The sequence below is a fragment of the Siniperca chuatsi genome, linkage group LG12, assembly GCF_020085105.1.
Source record: "Siniperca chuatsi isolate FFG_IHB_CAS linkage group LG12, ASM2008510v1, whole genome shotgun sequence".
Taxonomy (NCBI): Eukaryota; Metazoa; Chordata; class Actinopteri; order Centrarchiformes; family Sinipercidae; genus Siniperca; species Siniperca chuatsi.
In genome coordinates this window covers 9227457-9248767 of record NC_058053.1, presented here as the reverse complement: position 1 = coordinate 9248767, position 21311 = coordinate 9227457, and the positions used below count along the sequence as shown (strand labels likewise).

General features: G+C 38.2%; 1 protein-coding gene across 5 annotated transcripts in view; it reads left to right on the top strand.

Moving 5' to 3' along the window:
- The window catches only part of thsd7ba (thrombospondin, type I, domain containing 7Ba), a 180682-nt gene that overhangs the window by 51499 nt on the left and 107872 nt on the right, over positions 1–21311 (top strand). The gene's annotated exons all lie outside the window — the stretch shown is intronic.

Genomic DNA, 21311 nt, shown 5'->3' with positions numbered 1-21311 from the left:
TATGTCACTCCCTTATAAAGGAAATTTGAGGTAATCTCACGTTTCGTCCTTCACTCGCTTAACAAATTCAATTGAAAATGCATTTCCAAAGCAGCTTGAGGAAAACTTCCCACACAAAAGCCCCACTTGCAGTGGAATTAGCACTTTCATTTCTCACTCTGTGGTTGGGTAATGACACTGCCCAAGTGATAAAGAGATTGATTAATTTCACTTGAAAGAGCATATGTTCAAAAGGCTTGTAACCGGGACACCAAGTGTGAGGATTTGACATCCTTGCAGGTCTAAGATGGCTTATGAGTTGTTGCTTAACTGGAAATGGAAACCACTTTTAAAAAATAAGAAAGGAAATCTCAAACTTAACATACCTCACCTCTGAATATATTCCCCTAATGTCTGTTTAACTCCGGGGAAAAACGATGGACTGTAACAAGCGGTATCACAATGCTTTAAAGTGAAATCTAACAACAGAAATTTTAGTTGAAGAAGAGTCAGTTGTACAATAAAAGCTGCTTTGTTACAGTGCGAGGACGTATTTGGTATAGTTTGGTTTAAATGAGCAAACATTCCTCTGGGACACACATCTGCCTTACGTTCACTGTCTCTGCAGCAGCTCCAGGCTTTATGTCACAAGTCTGAGTATTACATTCATGTTGGCAAATATTGATTTAACTTCCCCATGTCCACCATGGGTGTGATACATGTATATTTGAATACTTAATTTGGCTGACAAGCTCCCTTTTTAATTTTGGCCTTGTCAATGTAGGAAAGATGTGCTCTAAATTATACACAGCCACCCTATTGTGTGTTTGGTGTGTCTATCTAGGCCAGCAGCATTGTGGGGTAAATCTTTTGTGTGAGCCAGTTCCCAGAGCTCTGGCTAAGCTGGGAGTCTCTGGCTCAAACAGAGAGCTGGAGCCATTTAAGCTTGACCTTCATCAGTGTCTTGGAGAACAGAATAGAGCACTGAAACACTGCAGCTAATGGGACTACTATTTAACTCTTTAAAGTGACTTTTCAAAGACAATCCCTTTTAAACAGCCATACTTGCCCTTTTTAACAGCGAGGTACACGTTTACCATTAACTCACAACACACTGAAGAGCAGTGTGTCAGAATAGACACTGAGCTGGTAATAGGGGTTCAAAACCACCAAACACTTATCTGTATCAAATATCTCATAGCAAATTGTGTGAGAGAAAAATGCTATAGGAAACATCACATATAATGAGGACTAGATGTCAGCTGTTTCCCTCTGTGTACAGCACAGTGTGATTTGCATTGCTCTGTGTGTGTTTTGTTTCATTACATTAGGGTTGTAGATTTCATACAACTAATGTATGCGTCAAGGAAATTGATTTTAGAATATAATCGCAGCCAAGTAAAAGTTTGCATACTGTAGCTTTTGCCTCTTATATTTTGTTTTTGAAATTCAAGAGATCCTATAGTGCTGTTAGCTTCAGTATGCTAATATCCTCTAAAACAGAGCGTTGCAATTGGATTTATTTTTACTTTCACAAGCATTTGCATTTACACACCACAGAAAGACACCGTGCTCATCCAGTGTCAGCTTTAGTCTACTGAAGTTGTAAGATCTTATCTCCCAGGTTTTCATTTGTCATCTTTGAGATGAGCATATTTTTTTTTTCTGTAAAAGGTCTATAAAATGTTGGGATTCACCCATCAGAAGTTATTTGTGTTTTACAGCCTAGTTTAACAAACAGCAAAAGAGCTGCTTTATTCTTTGATGCAAGAGCTCATCCCAGATGAGCCTGTATTGTGCATCAAAGCTTCTTTTCTCAAAGAAAAAATAATTATTTAAGTTTTTATTTTTCCTTTTTTTTGACTAGGGAATCCAACTAGTTCGGGAAAGTGAGGTATCTTTATCTCTGCGGAGAAAAATGTGATATTCCAACATAATTTTAACAATACCATGGAGGCTGTACAGTATTAAGATTGCAGTGAGCACTGATTATATTTGTTTAGTGACTATGTTGCTATTCCTCATTTACTAGCTTGTTTCATTCATATTTCTCAATTTTTTGGCTATACAAATGAAATGGGTCGTTTTGATAAATCTTGCCAGGGTTCTCTGGAGAATTGAATAATTAAGCCATCTACATCTAAATTAAGTGTAAGAATCAGCTGGGGGGCAATGATTTTCAAAAGATTGAGAAATCAATAAAGGTTTTCTTTAATGAGTGGGACCTCAGCTCCTGCTGGATTATTCAAAGAGTATACGTGGCTGAAGCCCCAGGACCCAGTCTTACCCAGGGCCTTGTGACTGTAAGAAAAAATAAACCCATATGTGCATTGATACAGTCAGGCAACATTTACATTTCATTTCAGGGTCTCAGAGTGTATTTATTTGCAATTTCACCACACTGTTGCACCATCAAAGCTGAAATCAAACATCAATGCTGCAGTGAGCTTCTGTTGTTTCTAAAAAAATAAGCTCCAAGGAGGCAGAGTGCTAGAGTCTATCAGGATTTCACATTTAACCAAATGGCACGGAATAATTTCGATAAAGCTTTTTTGCTTTATGGTGACAAAGAGCTGTTGCAAGTGGACAATATCTACTTACCCTCATGCTGGCTTCCTCTTGCAGCAAAGGCAAATGCACCGCGCTGTTGCCTGTTACTGTCATAGTCAATATTGTACCTTGTAGATGAGAGAATTGTTTTCTAAAAATGAGTCAAAGCTTGTCCTGATGGTGATGCTGGAGGAACAATTAAAGGGGTCTCCAGAGCCAACAGTTTCCTTCCTCTCGGGAGCATGAATATGCACAGTAATTGCTATGTATGGTACTGGCCAGGAGATGTGTTCACTTGAAATTTGAGACTTTGAATGAAGTAAAAGTGAATAACATAAATAATAATAATAAATAATAATAAATCAAACTTAGGTCTCATGTGACCAGTGCTGTAGATCCTTCGAAGAGCTGATCAGCTGTAAGTGACAAATGACATGTTGAATAGAAAACAGGTGGAGAAGAAAGTGTTTATATACACTGCCATAACCTGATTACTCATGTGGAGCTGATTTCAAACTGAGTCTGGCATATCCCAACCCTAGTACAAGCACAGTTTTTCCTTACTGTGTGCATGAGTCTGAAAGTTATGAAGGCCCGTGAACACTAGTTTACATATCTATTTTAGTCTGATATTGGATTGAAAAGATCTTGATGCAGCTGTGAGTGTTCTTTTCATCCTACTGCACTACTGTCCGAGCGATACTTCTCCTGTACTGAGCTTTGTCAGGTAAATGTGTTTTTAAGGCCATGTGCACAGTAGAAGCCAGCTTAATTTACAAAGACATCTTTTCCTCTTTATTTCGGCCTGCCATGTACACCAAGCAGGCATTTTTCACACCTTAAAATGATGCTTCTCAAAAATGCTCTCCAAACTTGATTTGAAAATGCCAGTCTCACATTTTAATGAGGATGGGTAAAATAAATCTGCGATTTGGTCGACAGTCTTGGTGCAGCATATCACATTTACTTTGTCATTTTAACTACGTTAGTCTGGGCCACCTTTCTCAAGATAATTTAGCACCTGAATCCACCGATAATCAACCACCTGAAAGTGTAACGTAAAAATGTTCAAATCAAACACAGCTGGCCAGTTAAACCAGGACAATTCGTGAATGTGAGTTAAAGAAAAGTTGTCACCAGTGTGTGCAGTCACACAAACACATTTACAACATTTCTTTAGGTTTCCCCAGCAACAAAGATCAATATTTTGTAAATTTGATTTGAGTCGTACAACTAGTAGATTAAGAAAACAATTTAAGTAAGGAAATGCATTATAGCACGCCATTTGCAAGTATTACAAAATGCACCATCTGCGGCCCTGAGCACAACATAAGCAAGGCTAATGAATAGGCAACGTCATCAGGCCCTTAACATCTGCTCCAATCCCAGTGATGGGACGTCCCATCTGGCTATAAAAGAGGCTTACCTGAGAAGTACTCAGAGTTTGCATGTTTAAATGATTGAGTTCTCCATCAACGTCAAGGCCATTTCCAAACCACTGTAACACAGTTTAAGCTGGTTCCATTCAAAAAAGCTTCCCTGCCACCTTACCTTGTTAAAAGTGCACTGGGGTAGGTACTGAATTCGATACTACCTTCATGGTTTTTATTATGAAAAGAAACAGCAATTACTTATCTTAACCTGCATTAAAGACTTATCACAAGTTTCCATCATATATGTATTCTTCAAACTACTAAACCTCTGTTTGTGAGGGAACTCTCAGCAGTACTTTCATTCAACTCAATTTCAAGTCAAAACAACTCATGTTTATGAGTTCTGAAGTTGTCCGAAAATAAAAACTAGAAATTTAATGACAAAGTTATGACAAAAGATTAGGTGATTCCACTAAATTCTTGTATGATGTTTTACAGTGCAGCTGACACAGATCCTCCTCCTTCATCCAGCTTAAGCCAGAAAATGTGCAAGTAGCAACCTTTTATTTAATGACTCCTGGACTAATCCCCTCCATGTTAGCATCATACAGCATTTCTATGGCATTAACTATCTGCTGTGTTTCAGCTAATAATCACCTTGAACAAATCAGTTTAATCTGTAATTGTCTCTGCACATCCAATCTTTCCATGGCTTAACTGGTCCACTTGCCCACACTGTGCTATATAGTTGCTTGCTTTCTTCTTTGTTGTGCGTGTTTTTGTTGCAGTTTGTAGTTGCGGTAATTAATATGCGTTAATCTAAGGTTCATGTTTATTGGGGTTTGTGCGTTTGCTCAGAAATGGTTCTTGCTTTCAAATAGTTAATCATTTAATTAATACTACTTTACAGTGTTACAGCAAGCCTCAAAAGTTTAGTTTCCCTTCAACAACCCCCATAGCTCAGACAAAAAACACATTATGGGTTTTTTAGAATATTAATTCTCTAGTGAGTAAACTTGCCTTAAGCTAAAGTCTTAAAAATAATGTTGTTGTTGTATGATAATCAAGCCGGGGAATCAAGGAGGCAGGAGTAGGACCCAAATGCAGATGACCAGACAGGGTAGGTGCAATATAAGTAATTTAATGAAAGGAGAAAAAAAAGGCTTACACTGATACAGACAGGCAGGAGTCACATTAAAAAAGGCAAACAATCCAACTAAGTTAAATATAAATACAGGGAACAGGCAAAGAAAAATGCAAAAATCCAAAATCCAGCAAGGACCAAGAGAAAACCGAGAAATCATCCAAAACACAGACCACTAAGACTGACCAGGACGCTTGACACGAGTACAATAACAATTTAACACAGAACAAAGGAAGCACACAGACTTAAATACACAGGTGAGGGCAGGATAACTAGACACAGGTGAAACTAATTAGGGTGGGGCAAACAATCAAAACTAGAGGGAAAAGCAAACAAAGACAGGAAGTAAAACTACACAAGACACATGAGGCAGAACACATTGAAAAATAAAACCCAAAACCATGACAGATGTGGTAAAAATCAACTCTAGCCTATAGTAATTTCAGCTGGAATAGCTGTAACCTTTTTGCTGTTGTTGATACTGTATAGCAGGGTTTCCATTCAGTCATTCAGTCTGATTTTTATTTTTTTTATATAGAATGACTGCAGACACTCTGATGGAAAGATACAAAATGTGTTGGAGATGGTATGTTTGTTAACGCTTTGGAAAATCCATTCTCAAAACTAACTTATTTATTTCAATGTAATCACAACGATGACTGCTGCCACGTGATTTGTCCTGTGGGCTCTGGTGTTGTCAGCAGTTTGACAACAGCTGTGTATCCCTGTCAAAGTGGGATTCCTTCTGCTGCATAGCGTATAGAGAGCGTTAAAGGTAAATAAGCAGTGATTCACACAGAGCAGAAAACTGCTCCTGCTGCACTGCTCTCTCTGCTCCAAACCTTCTGCAACACGCCAATAGGTGAGTTTTTTTTTTTTGTTTTGTTTTTTACTGCAACCACACATCAACATCACAACAACATCATTTCTCCCTCTCTAACTTGAGGGGTGAGAATTTTATTGTTGTAAAGGCACTGGTGATGAATGGTTTTGTACATCAGACACACATCTGAAAAAAATGAAAACTTTTTTGAAAGTGAGGAAATGACAAATGTCACAGTAATGATAGACATTTCAGTGTTGTGAAAAATGTGATCCAAACAATTTCGCAGCAGATAAGGACAACAGCTGTGTGTTTAATATAGTATAATAGTATATAATTTAAAATTATATTACTTTTACTTCCTTTTTTAACTCACCACAAAGACTGGAAGCAAAGGGAAATAATAGTAAAACAATCTTGTTAGCGAGCTAGCTAGCTATGTACATCAAAGAGTCACCTGGGTTTTCTTTAAAATTACGACAGTGTCCAAAACCAACAACTTCAATATGAACACAGGACTTCTGTGGAGGTTTCAGATAACACTCTCATCCAACCATGCTTCTACGTCCTCTCACACAACTGTTTGTTGTGACACACATTTGATTGAAATTTTTTCCCCTGCTTTTTGTAAACACTGTAAAGCTTTCAAAGTGTTTCCCTTGTTCTATTCATATGGTATCAATTATGCAGCTTGGCATTACAATTCAGCGAATTCCTGCAAATGTGGACAAATGCTGTCTCATTAAAATTTGAAATAAAGAAATGTGGTTTGTTATCTGCCTCCACACATATCTCCCTTGGGAAGGCTAAATCTAGTACAACAAGTCAGCCTGATTAGGATCAAGGTGAAAACAATTCAAAGTTGACTATTGATCTGAGGCTGAAAGATGTTGCTCCAATCAGATATTCTACCGTATATCTCAAGCTTTTTTTAAAACCCAAACACATCCACTCTGCGTTTTTGTAGTTGTGCCTTGGGCAAACGGATGCTCTGCTTTGTCTAATTTAAATTTGATCAGCATTGAAAGCGCCATATTTGTAATGGTAAATTGCGTATTCCAGCTTTCAAAGCGACCTTGACAACATTTGACATGTCTCTTCAAAAGCCCTTTACATTGATTATGCAATTGAGATCTCATTTCATACTTGTGTCCCACCTTCCGACTGGCAGGGAACTGATTGATTGAGGTTGTCATAAAAGCCAGCAGCTAGTGCCATGGGAGCCACAAGGCAGGAGATTCCTAGCAGTCAGATCCTTAATCCCATGAGAATATTCTCACAGAACAGTTAGCTTTCAGAGCAGCTCTCCTCTCAGATGTCCCTTTCAAGCAGCGCAGGCCTTTCACATCACCCTTATACAAAACGTTCCAATTCTGGTCAAATCTCCCACAGTTGAATTTTTCAATTAGAGGCTTGAAGGAGGAATAGGAAAAAAAAAACACACAGCCATGACTAGTTTGTAACTGGGGACAGAAGAAATTATGAGGACTTCCTGTTGCTCCTGGAAATATCCAGCCTGAAGTGGCATTGTGTAAATGATGGCAATCAAAGATATAGGGTCATCTCATTACTGAATGGCTCCTGCAGCTTCAATTAATGCTAATATTGAAATACATAAAGGGCAGCTGTTGAGCTTCTAAATTCTGTTTGATAAAGCCCCATGTGTGCAGAATAGTTTCCTTAATACACTCTCAAATTAATTTATTTAGTATGATGGCTGTTGAAAAATTGTGAATGTGAATTTATACATTTTGTGTTTTTTCTTTTGGACACCCTTTGAATTTCTCCACTTTTACATTAAGAAACAAATACACAGACAAGTTCAGATGGTGCACAGTGGTGTCTAGTTGTATGTGCAGCATCCACGAGCTTGCTAAATATAGTCAGAGAGTCTCTATAGTAGCTGACTGCACAAATTGAACCCCACTAGATTGAGGATAGTATTTTTTTGCAGATAAGTGTAGTTAAAATCAAAACTCAACCAAATTAGATAATTAGAATGAACTGTAGGAATACAGTCATACCTCACAAGCAAATTAGTCACAATACTGAAATTGGATTAGTCAACAGCTTCAGCTACTTTAATGCAAATGAGGTAAACCTGCTGACAGGAGGTTCTCCTGTTCCACTGAAGATTTCAGTAAATCAGCAGCAAGGAGAGCCAGGCAGGAGCATGTCCTGTTCTTTGATGCCTTACTAGAAGTTGGGAGTATTGAGTTTTGAGGCTGATGTGAATGACCTTGTACTTTGTGTGTGTGTTTTGCATGTCTGTGTGAAGGGCAGGCACATAAAGAGACCGTAAAAGTAATTTGTCACTGCATGGAGTGAACGGACAAAGCATCCTCTGCTGCACACTACAAAATAAATTAAGCCTCTGTGTCACATAGCATTTACTCTATTACTCTGTCATTCTGTTCCTCATTTTTGTCAGGGTTCTTAATATGCTCTATAAATGCTCTCTAGTGAGGACGCTTCATTGTAATTCCAGTTCATAAAAAAGGCTATTTGCTGCTTTTACAAAACATAACACGCCTGTTGTAATTACAATCGTTTTAATGAGATGAACTCCTCTTTGCTTTACAAAAGCTGTAAGCCTGAAGCTCTCAGCCAGACTGAGTCAGTATGAGTCCAGTGAGAAGCTTCAGAATATACAGGGGCAACTAAAACCTAAATGCTAAAAATGGCAAAAAAAAAAAAAAACCCTCTTTTGTGCTCATCTTCTTCATGGTGCAGTTTGACTTGACAAGCTGCTCTCCATGCTGGAGTGCTCTGTCTTTGTCAGCACAAGTGCTTATACCCCCTACTGCAGACAGAGCTGGAAGTAAATAGGTTACCAACTGATAAGATTTCTCATTTCTTCTTGCAAGTTCCACTCCATTTGGATCATTATATCCTCCTTTGTTTGATAATTAATGACATGATATTTGTTTCCTGGGGTGGATGTTTCACTTCACTTAATATATCTCCTCAGAATAATGGAGGATGGGAACTCCTTACTGATCCACTACCCACAGTAAGAGAAAAAGGAAAATGTTAATAACGTTCTTTGTTTGAACAGCAGCCTCTACAGAGACCTGTTAAAATAGCCTGCTCTGTTTACTGTGTATTTGACCCAGTAGGGAACACACTGGAGACACAGCGAGGTGAAACTAAATAGATTTTATTCTTACCTGAGAAAAACTCCCATATGAGTCATTTTCTGATTGCAGAGCACTGTCTTTCAAGAGCGCTTGTTTTATTTTACCCTTTGATCAACTGCTGTGCTGAAACAGACAAGGCAGAATAGAGGGTATACAAGGGAAGAGTGGAAGAGAGAGGAGCGAGGTTGTGAGGGAGGGATTGCAGTGGCGTTATCCAGCATTAATGTGGTAGCCAATGCAAAATATACCTTTTCAATTAAGAACATTTTTGATTGAAAAACATGCACACACATATGTATTATATATATATATATATATATATATATATATATATATATATATATATATATATATATATATATATATATATATATATATATATATATATGATCTGGGCTCTGTTCCAAGAAGCAGATGTATGGAGTTATCTGGAAGACTTTGCTGAGTAGCCTTGTGCCAATCATCTCCCAGAAATTATGTTTATTTACTACTCATTTGCAATAGCAAATTCATTTTGGAGGAAACATAATGCCACCTGGAGTGTGTTTTTTATTAACATAAAGGGGAAATATTGTTAATCAACATATCTGGTAAATTGCAAAATCTTGATACTGAACATATCAGTAAAATGTTAACTAACAATGTATTTAAGTTGTTTTCCCTACAATGTCTGCTCTTGCAATACAGTGTCTGCTCATGTAGCAGCCAGAGCACGATTACACGTTTTTATGGTCACATTTAGGTACTCACAGCACTTGCATGAGACACGACAAATTAACTTCACTAACATTTAACTGAAACTACAATCTTTCCCTAACCTTAACCAAAATGCTTTTGTTGCCTAAACCTAACCACACGCAGGACTCATAATGTGAACGCTCTGGTTTCAAAGTTCTGTGCTTTGTACACCCACTATCCACGGCAAACACCTGCCTATGACTTATGTGCGGTACAAATGTAATGCTTCCTTCACTTGAAAAAACGTTGCTTGTGATCATAATCCTCCCAAATATTTGTTTGTTTTGAATGTTGGGACCAACCTATACTTATTACGCCCCAGAGATGGACCCTGAATTCCTGATGCCATTTCACATTCTGGTGTGGCTAATATAGTTTAGTAGCACATTGTTTAGCTAGAATTAACGTTACACACTCAAAATGTCAGATTTTAATGTCCCCAAGATTACTCAGGTCTTCTTTCTTGCTCACTGATTTATAACGATTAGACAGGGAGTCATAAAACTCCTGCATTGACAGTAGCTGTAATAGAGTGTTTTGAGCAAGGGGCACAACTTATATTATATGCTGGGTATTTGATTTTTCTTTCCAACATCAATAAGTTCAAGTATAGTGGTGATTATTAAAAGACAAAAACTGTGAATTCTTAAAGTTACAAAACTTTATGACAAAATTAATCCTGGAATGCACTGACATCCAATAACTGATGATACAGTAGGAAGTAACCAAGGCTGGCATCTTTAAAAATTGATGATTTTAACAATGTACGGATATCACATATATGACTGATACAGTAACTTATATATGAGGTTTGGGGATTTTATGCAGCATTATTTCATTTCCATTAAATAGGCTACTGTTTGTGAATTTGGCCATTATATCTCTGCAGCATGTAATTTTGTCTAATTCAGTCTTACCACTTGTTCATTTTCATTCACCTTGCCCTGGGATGAGCAGCTGAATAATTCTTTGTTGTTGAGAGTAGAGGGAGTGCTGGATCTGCCTATTGGACTCAATGGGCACAACAAACCAATTTCATTAATTCTGCTAATACTCGGCGTTCATCCTCTTTTTTTGTTTAGCAAGGCTGTTGAATAATCTTTTGTGAGTGACTTCTTAATCACTATGTGGACAGTTTGCAAAGTTCTGATGTACATTTGAGGAGAAGGAAGGCCATTTCCTGAATGGGCAAAGGGAATAAATTCCACAGGAGTTAAGAAAGAAATCTCTGCTTTAATTTTCTGGCAAAATAAACTTGTGCACTTATACAGTATTTTTTTTTTTTGTATTTACAAGATAATTATGAGATAAATTGAGATACTGACACAGGCTAACTCGGGTTGAACTAGAATGCATATTTTATACAGAGCAAGGGCTGTGTAGTTTATGCTCCATCTCTTAGAGTCGTTTTAGAAAGAGACCACTTCACGACCAATATAGAGAGGAGGAAGCATCACAGTGAGCAATAACTTTTTAAATGTGTATGTGTTCTTTGAACAATCTGACCCTATCTTTGAAGTTATAAGAGCAGTGATTTAAATAAGCCAAACTGCAGTTGCATTTAATGGTTTTGAAACACACACATTCGGTCAACTTGGTGAGTTATCTTCGTGACAGTGATTACAATGCTAACATGCTAATGCTTATCATGTTCCCTATCTATGTCTAGCATGTTAGCATGCCAACATTTGCTAATTAGCACTAAACACAAAGTGCAGATGAGACTGATGGGAATGTCATTGTATTGACAAGTATTGGACAAATTGTTTTGTCAAAGTTTTGACCTGATGGTGGCACTAGATGAAAAGTCTTTTTACAATTCATCTTGAGGGGTACATAAATGTGTTTGCCAAATTTTGTGGCAAACCATCGAAACATTTAAATGAATGTCAACCTCATGGTGGCGCAAGAGGAAAGGTCAGGGGATCACCAGTCAGCAGAATTTGTCATCTGGGGACTGTGAGAATTTCATGGTAATCCATCCAATACAGTAAGGCAAGGCAAGGCAAGTTTATTTGTATAACACATTTCAACAACAAGGCAATTCAAAGTGCTTTACATAAAACATAAATGCAACTTAGGATAATATAAAATGACTTTTAAATACAATTAAAAGAGTTAAATAGAAAATAAAAACAAGATAAAACAGGAGAGTAAAAGTTAGAGTGCAGTGTAAGAAATTAGATTAAATAAAAGGCACCTGCAAACAGAAAAGCCTTGATTTAAAAGAACTAAGAGTTGCAGCAGACCTGCAGTTTTCTGGGAGTTTGTTCTGGATACGTGGTGCACACCTCAGAGCTGGAGTGATGTGATCTACTTTCTTGGTCTTAGTGAGGACGCGAGCAGCAGCGTTCTGAATCAGCTGCAGCTGTCTGATCGATTTTTTTTAGAGAGAGTTGTTATTTCAGTCTGGACCAAAGCGGTGGACCAAACCCCCCGACCGCCTGACTGACAGACCGACATTACCATCCCTAGAGACACGCCACTAGCATGGCTAAAAACAAGCCTTTTAACAAATGTCTTTTTGTTTACTGTTAAAAGAAGAGTAATTCCAAAATACCTTTACCCAGAAATTGCAATTATGTTGAAATAATACCACGTTGCAGATTTTTAGAAAGCTCTTAATGTCTTTAGGGGAGTTAGCTCAAATGGTTTTATAATTAATCTCAGCAAAGTGACTTTACCTCAGGACTACATCTCCCCAGCCTTCAAACCCTGGATCCTGTTGAAAAAAAGTATTATTGAATTTCACAAACCTGACATTGTAATGTTGAACTTGTGTGGAACTCAAGTGGGAGTGCAGTTCACAGAGATTTAAATGAGGTGCTCACAAAGTTGCATTTCAATAAGATGTAACTAGGGGAGAGAACACTAGTGTAATGATAAACAGACAGCGATGGGAAAAGGGTGCTGGTTGGTTTTGCTGTAGGGGTGCTTGGGGGGCTTTCCTTGATCAGGGATCATGCTCTCAGACTGGCTGATTTGGCAGCATGAGGCCTGAGCCAAAGAATGGCAGAAGCAACTCAATGACAAAGTCAGAATATCCAAAGAAGCTACTCATCACAAATGAAGTGAGGCCTGAAAAACTAGTTTAGGCAGAAGCTCAAAAGTTGCTAAAGCTATATATCAGCCGCATGTGTCAGCTGAGCTTATGTACTGCTATCCCTAATGAGCAGTCTGTTTAAAGCCCCTACTTATAGAATTTGAAATGTAGTCACTTCTGTGACTCCTTTAGTTCCCAAGGCATTACATTTACAACAGCTGTTAACCCATAAATACTGTCATAGATAACAATGGTATAACATGTATAACAAGTTGCATTATGAAAGCAATACAAGATTCTCGGCCACTGATTGTTCTGTGCCATAGGAATTATTTTTACAAGAATACAGTATGTGTGTAGCAGTATTTGCCCAAAGGTTCTTGCTTTGTGTTGACTTTAAGTTACACTTCACAGATAACAATAACCAAACACAGCCCTGACACAAAAACACAACCTATTTTTATACATATAAACAGGCTCGCATTCAATACAGCATTTGGTCTGACTGAACTAGGTAACTATGTTTAAAAATGAATGTCATGTACTGTACCATGACAATTTAACAATAGAAACATTGCATTATGTTCTAGATCAAAGCATGTCTATGTACATTTGGCTCTGCTCAGTATTCGTGATTGAAACAAGACCATCAGACTTCGATATTCTGGTGGCAATCAGATCATCCTAGTCATTAGCGGACCACAGGTGCTACAGGGACTGAAGCTGTGTGCTGATCTAACATGCTGAACTCATTACGGGAACAGAAAAAAACTATAATGTGAAGCCTTTACAGTCTAATTTGCTACTGGCAAGTTTTTTGTTTTGCACATCAAATGGAACAAAAGTAACAATCAATACAGTCAAGAGTCAAGTGTTTAAAGAAAGCCATAAGAGAATTTTACATTAACTTCTCCTCATTATGTTAAAGGAAGAAAATTCTATTCATTTTTAATATGAACTGAAAAAATAGACAATGCTTCAGTTTTTCTAGGTACTCGTTTGGTACTGTTCTCTCCCATAGCTAGTGGAGTACAAATAGTACAAATAATAATGGACTTTGGATTCTCTCTGGAGATGTTTCCTCATAATGCTAACATCTTGTGTTTATCAGAACATCTAAAAGGGCCCCAGCCCGCCATCCTCCTGAGAGAAGTCATTTTCATTAATCCCTGAGAAAGAAATGACCACACATTCTTCGCCAGATCATCTGAAATTAACTTTGGGGTGCTCTGTCAAAGGAAAGACGCTTAACTACAAGTTTGCACGATGTCAATGAGCAAGAAACTCCTAGCACATAATTAATATAAGTTGGATATGCCATGCATCATTTCCCCACCCCAAACGCCCAGCACTTAATCATGTGGAGAGAAGCCAGTTGAACTTTTAATTAGGATTTGTGGAGTGATGCTTGATCTTTTATTACCTTCGGCGTGGAGGTAATATGGTGGCCTCTGTTTTTCTGTGCATGTCAGACATTGGCTGTGAACGCTGACGCTCCCAGCAGGTAGACACCTTTGAGTTTGATGGCCATGTAACTTTTACCTGGTGCCACCAAGAGACCAAACTAGTGGCTGTATCTGTTAATATATCTATATCTTACAATATTTGCACAGACCTGTTGCTATGTTGAAGCAACAAAATATTAACACCATGACCTTTCTTCAGGGGACAGTACCAGGGACAGTGACAGTAATGGAGTAACTTGGAGATTTTCAGTTATGCACTGAGTTGAGTGCAGTCTTGTTATTCTATTTTTCAGTCTTTTATTCAGAAACAGTCTTTGCTGTATCTGCAGAAACTGATTATTAATCATGGCTGCCCTGAAGTTTTCAAGCATTCCTTTTGCGTAATGTGCTCAGTGTATTGGGGAGGAACTGAAAATACAATGACAAGTCTTGCTCTTTGGTTAAGCCACTGGGAAATAGGAGTTGCTGCTTCCAAATCAGAAAAGGATATTTAAGACTTTTCATTATCCAACTGTCTTTGATGTGTCTTATTATGACATGATGGCTGCAGATTTCTAACAGAGGACAGGTGGAATCTGTGGAAGGTCCCAATAGATGAGCTCTCAAAAACATAATTGGCTCGAAAACTCTCTGCTCAGCTGGGTGAGAAAATTGGTCAGGGGCTTTCTCTAATCTTTTTTCTCAGTAACTAATGTAGAAATGCTCTTGATTAATGTCCAGTGGAACCTAAAATGTCAGCAGAAACGTTATCTGTTAACCCCTCCTCTTTCTGTCTCTGATTCTTTTAAATGAGTGTTAACTTGCCAGGCTGTAAACAGGTGAAAGGCATTTGTCTTTGTGATCCAAAGAGCTAGCACAACGCTGACTCAAAGGTAATCCCAAATGTATTTTCATTCTGGGACTGCTTGCTATCAGCAACAGTAGGGCTGGGTATTTAATTGATAAATGATTGATTTTATGATACTGGTGCAATAACTTTATTCTGAGTTTTGGTACCAAAACAATACTTTTTCCATTATTATGACATCTTTATTTGTTTTTAAATAAACATTTGAGATATTTTCATTAAAGAAAAAATTGCATTTTATTAATATTGCATATGTATATGTAATATTATGATTGCACAATAACACTAAAAGGCCAGGCCCAGGCCAATCTCCACACATACACAACAGACCACGTATACTGAAACCATTTTGTTGAAATATTTTTTCTGTTTACTGTTTATGCCAGTAACACATCTTTTAGCTTTATTACTACACACAAAAACTGCTGCAAAAAAACATCCAAAATAGTTCAAACCAGACAGCTGACGGTCTACAGTCTGAGTGACTGAAGCTACCCTGTGTTGTTTTCGCTTTGATTTACCCAGTTCATTTTGTATTTTTAACACTGGACTGACACTCCAGGCAAATCAGCTTCTCCCAGTGCTTCCAATGGCCAGTCTGGGCCCGGTCCAAGGTAATACCTTACATTTTTTAAATTTCTTGTGGTTGCATAGCTTGGGCATCAGTAGATGAATATTATTCAGAGTACAGTGCGCACTGAGCTTTCTGTTGCGCCTTTCGGATTCCCATAGAGAGCAAAAGGTTCCCAATAGTTTTCTTCTGTAGTGCTGTACTATAGTATTCTCTATAGTGTTTCACTGATCTGTGCAGAGAACAGCGTGACAGCGGAACTGCTGTGCAAGAAAGCCTCAGCAAGAGTCTCAGCAACACTGACTTCTCCTCCCTTTTCCTTCACCATGTACCATGTCAATGGGGCATGTGACAAGTGAATGTTGCTGTTGGCAGTATCATGACTGTAGCCAGATTTATGTTCACAGAGCTGAGATTAGATACCTCAAGATGTAGATTTTCTCTATTTCAGTTAGACCAAGATGAGGCCTAAGAGTGTTCACATCTGACAGATAACACCACCCTGCAGAATGTGCCAGGTCACATTGTAAAAACAGATCTTTAGGTAGCTTATAGTCATTTCAAAGTTAATTTTGCTATGTGAGTAAAATATCAGTATAACACAATACAATTCAACAGCACCAAAAACTACAGCCTCCAAAATGACCTTACAACAGTATCACCAAAAACTGAATGTATAATACTTCATTAAGGTAGGATTTACTGCAGGGTTATTGTATTACATTTTATTACAGGTGTACCTAATAATATGGTGGCACAGTGCAGAGTAGGGAATATTTAATTCATACTCAGAGCTGTGAATGCCTTGTCTCAATTTCTGCCTTGAGTTATGATCCACAAAATCCAAGCCACACAGCTGCTTTTCAGGGTGGGCTGCACCAGGTTTGTTGTCATTTAAAATCCGTGCATCACACCCACGCCTCTCCCTGATGTGTGCCCACGCTTACATAACTGCCTTTTTTATTGTGTGTATTCAATAATGAAAAAGACAATGCTAAGCTCTCCGACAACAGATCAGTCAAGGACTCAATACACACTGTTGCATCATGATGTGACATGTGAAGGATGCGGTTTGATTGCTTGGGTTACATTTACATTGATTATATTTTACATAATGCATGTTTTTTTTTTAGCTTGGAACTGTTGAGAATAAATATTATAGTCTCTCAACAATAATATTTATTGTCTCTCAATAAAGATATCACTCAGGACCAAAATGGTGGACCAAGTGGCTGAACCAACCAACCGATCAGCCAAAAATAACAAAATTATTTCTGCCATTCATACATTTCTCCTATATATTTGACTTTGGCTTATTTGCACACCACAGCCGTGTTATCTGAGGGAGATGAAGGAAGGTACACCTCCAACTATCAGAACTCCCAAACTATCCATTAGTTTTCTGTTCTTTCCAATACGTCTCCCAGAGGAATGGAATCTGAGGTGTCTGCACATCTCTAATGGACTCAGTGATAACAACTACTGCGGCTGTACAGATGACTTTGTTTGGATCCCTGATAAAGACAGGAATGAGACTGTTGTGTTGTGTGTTTTGGCTTAGGTGATTATGTGGGTATCAATGTACGGCAGCCTTACAGAGTATATTGAGCGATTTTTCAATTTCACATTTGAAAGCATACTGTATTGTTTCTATATTGTACTTTCACTATGAGGTGTAAAATAGGAAACAGTTGTTTTCTTGTAGCTGAACACTGAGCTTTTGCTGGTCAGGGAACACAAATGACAGATGGCGAATAGGTGAAGTATTTAGCCTCTGCAGGTTACACTCCGCAGGCTACCTGACTCTGGTAATCGCTTCTTCTGTCAGAGAAACTCTCTTGGCTCGTGGTCCTCTTTGAATTGGTCCTCACCTCAGCTCTGGGACCATTTTGTGGTTGATTAAAGGGAAAAACAAATTGCTCTGATTTAAGGCTGCACCCTGAAATGAATCTGGAACATGAAAACCCTGTGGACAAAGATGCTTTCAAAAACAGCAGTGTATTCATGAATTGCCATTCATTTTCAGTGAGAGTGAGGCAGATGTTTCTTGGGAGGGGAAGATCAATACTGAAGTATGCATGCTAATGATCCTGATGACTCCTTTTGAGAATCAAATGTTAAAGAAATGTTGTATACCAATCACTTTTCTTTACAAGTAATTTCAGTTCAAATGAATCACAAAATGAAATATGTTGAAGGGTAATTATAATCGAGGATAGGAACTTCTTCCTTGCTTTTTCCATCTACTCATGGACAGTGGCCAACTCGTCGCAGGGCGCAGACAAGGACAGACAACCATTCATTCAATACGGGCAATTTAGAGTTATCCCACATGCATGTCTTTGGACGGTGGGAGGAAGCAGGGAGGCAGGAGCTGTGCCGCTCTGCCAACACACAGGTTCAATTACTATAATTGCAGAAAGAGCACAGAGCATGCTTTGGAGTTATTTATGTAAATTGTTGAGTTAACTTTTTGAGTTAAATGATAACTGTCTATAACTTTTACAACAATTGTCGTAAAAAAGTTTGAAGAACATTGTTGAACATATAGACATGTTTATAATTACTGTTATTAAACAGAAAACAAAGAAAGAAGTCATATCTTTGGCTGTTTGTCTATACCAATGCAAATGCCTTGAAACATAATAAGTGTTGTTTTAAAGCAACAAGTGGTAGTGAGACTGTCCTCTTCAAAAGTACCAGGCAACTTGCAGGACATAGGGTGACAGTGAAAAATTAGAGTGTGGAGGTCAGGATGGGCACACAAAGTCTTTGACTTTAACAGTGGAGCCCTGAGCTTGAGTCCTGTCTCCTGCAGTAAATGTTCTTTTCCCTTGATGATAATGCCAATCTTTACTTAAACCACTATTAACTGAATTTTGGGCCACAAGATGCGGAGAAACAATAGCATTAATTTTAAGTTGCGTTTCTGGCCACCTGTGTGAACGTAAAAATTCACACTTATATCTGGCTCCTTAGCAGCTAAATGCTCCACAGCTAAGTTAGTCGCTAAGTTAGTCTGTCTGTCTGTCTGTCTGTCTGTCTGTCTGTCTGTCTGTCTGTCTGCCAGACATAAAAAGAAAGCAATGAGTTAAAAGAGGCTTAAACGCTCCGTAGAGCTGAAGGGAATCTGCAGTTGGGTGATAATTCTCTGGGTTCGTCACTATGAGCGACCCCTTGAATTGTTAATATAAAAATATTAATTGGTGCAGCTTTTACCAGTTGATTTAGTTTAGTTACTTTCCATGACCTTAATAACCAAGCAGTTTTGGTTGTCTAAACCTAGCAACATGATACAGGCAACAGATAAGAGCATGCTGATGTGGGTGATGTCGTTTTAAGCACTGATGAACCATATTTGTTGTTAAGGTATGAGCACTTTCTAGACATAGTTTACGTTGTTCTGGTGGATGAAACCTGCCTGCCTCAATTTGAAGTGATTTCACCTCACACTTGAGCAGAAATAGAGCTGCACTTCGGGAACCGCTGCTCATTCTGTGAGCAGTTCAAGGAAAACCTCTGGGGTGCATCAGTAATCAGTGCTCAAATGAAGTTTCAGCAGATGTTCAGCCATGAAGGCTGCCTTGTCAAGGCTCTCCTCAAACACATATGAGGAGTATTCCTTCATAGCCTTGTACCATCAGTTTATTCTCCGTTCTTCCTGTAGTTATTCCCAAACCAGCCAATACATTCCTTCCCTTTTTTTTCTCCAGTCCATCATTTCACCTACACAAAATCACCTGCATCGTCATTCATGAATGTAATTTAAAGCGTTTAAGTCATTGCTGGGGTTTATGTCAAATTATACTGTGTTGTAAATTTTTATTTTTTTTCCAGTGGACAAAATATTAATCGACAGATTACCAGGGGCAAAAGCCTCAGTCTGTTTTTTTGTAAAATAATCAGCAGATATATCATACAGACTGTGCCGCATTGCCAGAGATACAATTGTCAGTTTATCTCTCTCCTGCCATGGCCCTGGTCACCTGCATTATCAAAACACCAGGGTCTTTCCTCAGGTTGCTGTCTGTAGATATGGCCATTAGTTCTGCTCCTGTGCTTATGAGAGAGAAATCTCAGGTCAGACAGAAGACAGTGAGACAGAGGAGTGAATGACATCCTATCCAATTACTTGTCACCTCTACACAGGCTGGTGCAAGGACTTGAGGAGACCACATGAGACAAGCAATTACATGGAAAAAGATTCTGATCACCGCAGAGGTATAGCACACCTCTGGCTGGCTGTAGTGTTCATGTCTTAAAGTGATACGGACTAAAGTATTGTGGCATTTATCAGTGTAAACACATTGATTCTCAGAGAAACCCCCGGAGGGGTTTTCCAGCCTAAAATCAAAGTGGGATCTATGTGTATAAATGAGATCTTAGAGGAAATACAATATCTGCTTTGTAGATGAACTACCAGGTCTCCTGAGGCCAGTTAATAGAACAGTCAAACATTGATTTCAGTGGGAGAAGAAGTCCTGTCCAGATCTGACCATGATCATATTTTTAGCAAGACAGCGGAACATGCCACATTCATTATTATGAAAAAATGAAATGTCCCTGACGTGAGATTTACTGTCAAACCTGAGTATAGAGAAACTAGTGCCCTGCTGTGTTGTGCTGACATGACATTACATATAATTGAATACAATTTGTCAACCTTTTATTTTTTTATGTATTTATTTTTTTTTTTTTTTACAGTTTTTGACATTACTTGTCAGTTGTGATGACATTTTACTCACCAAGTTAATTGATTTACAACAGAATCTGTCAGGGAAAGCAACAGCAGCAATCAGACATGTTTTAAAGTTCCCAGTTTAACAATATTTTCTAAGCAATACATTTTAGTAGTAAAGCCGTGTCTAGCAATTCCACCATGCCCACAGATATCAGCAATTAAATCTGAAAGTAAAACATACAGAAGTGACAGGCAAATCTGCAAAAATATCACCAATTTTCCACTAAAACTGAGAACCTATTGTAGGTCATTCACTGAATTTAGCCAATAGGTTACATGTAATGTCTTAGTCGAGGATCTTTATCGTGAAGGCATTGAAACCTGGGAAAATTAAGTTCATGTCAGCTGTTTTTAAATTATTTATCCACCCACCTTTGCTTGTTTTGTCTTGACTTAACAGAAAGGAGCCTGTGTTTTCAACAGCACCCATTTGAAACTCTCTGACAGCCCACTGCTGTGGGCAGGTTAGCATATACAGAGAAGAAACAAAGACAAATGTGAATCAAGAAATGGCCCAGAAAAAATATATCAGGCAGAGAAGAAAATAATAAATGCAAGCTTATTCCTCATCTGTGCATATGCAGCCACATATACAGATGAAGCTTATCGAGCTACCAGTGAGCAAAGGTTTCACTTCAGTTGAAGGTGGGTATGCGCTTGTGATTGACAGTTTAAGCACAAATTTATATTCATTTCACAGTTAGTGTGCAAAAATGTGTCTTTGAAAATAAGCTGATTATGTGATATACTATAGACCTACTGTATTTATGTTTGTGTCCATACTCCTGACTTAAATGACACAAAATAGCCTGCATGCATGTCGTATCGCTCGTTACCTTCATGCATCCAACATACTGTATTTTGTGGTGATGCGTCAGGTTTGATATGCTGTATTG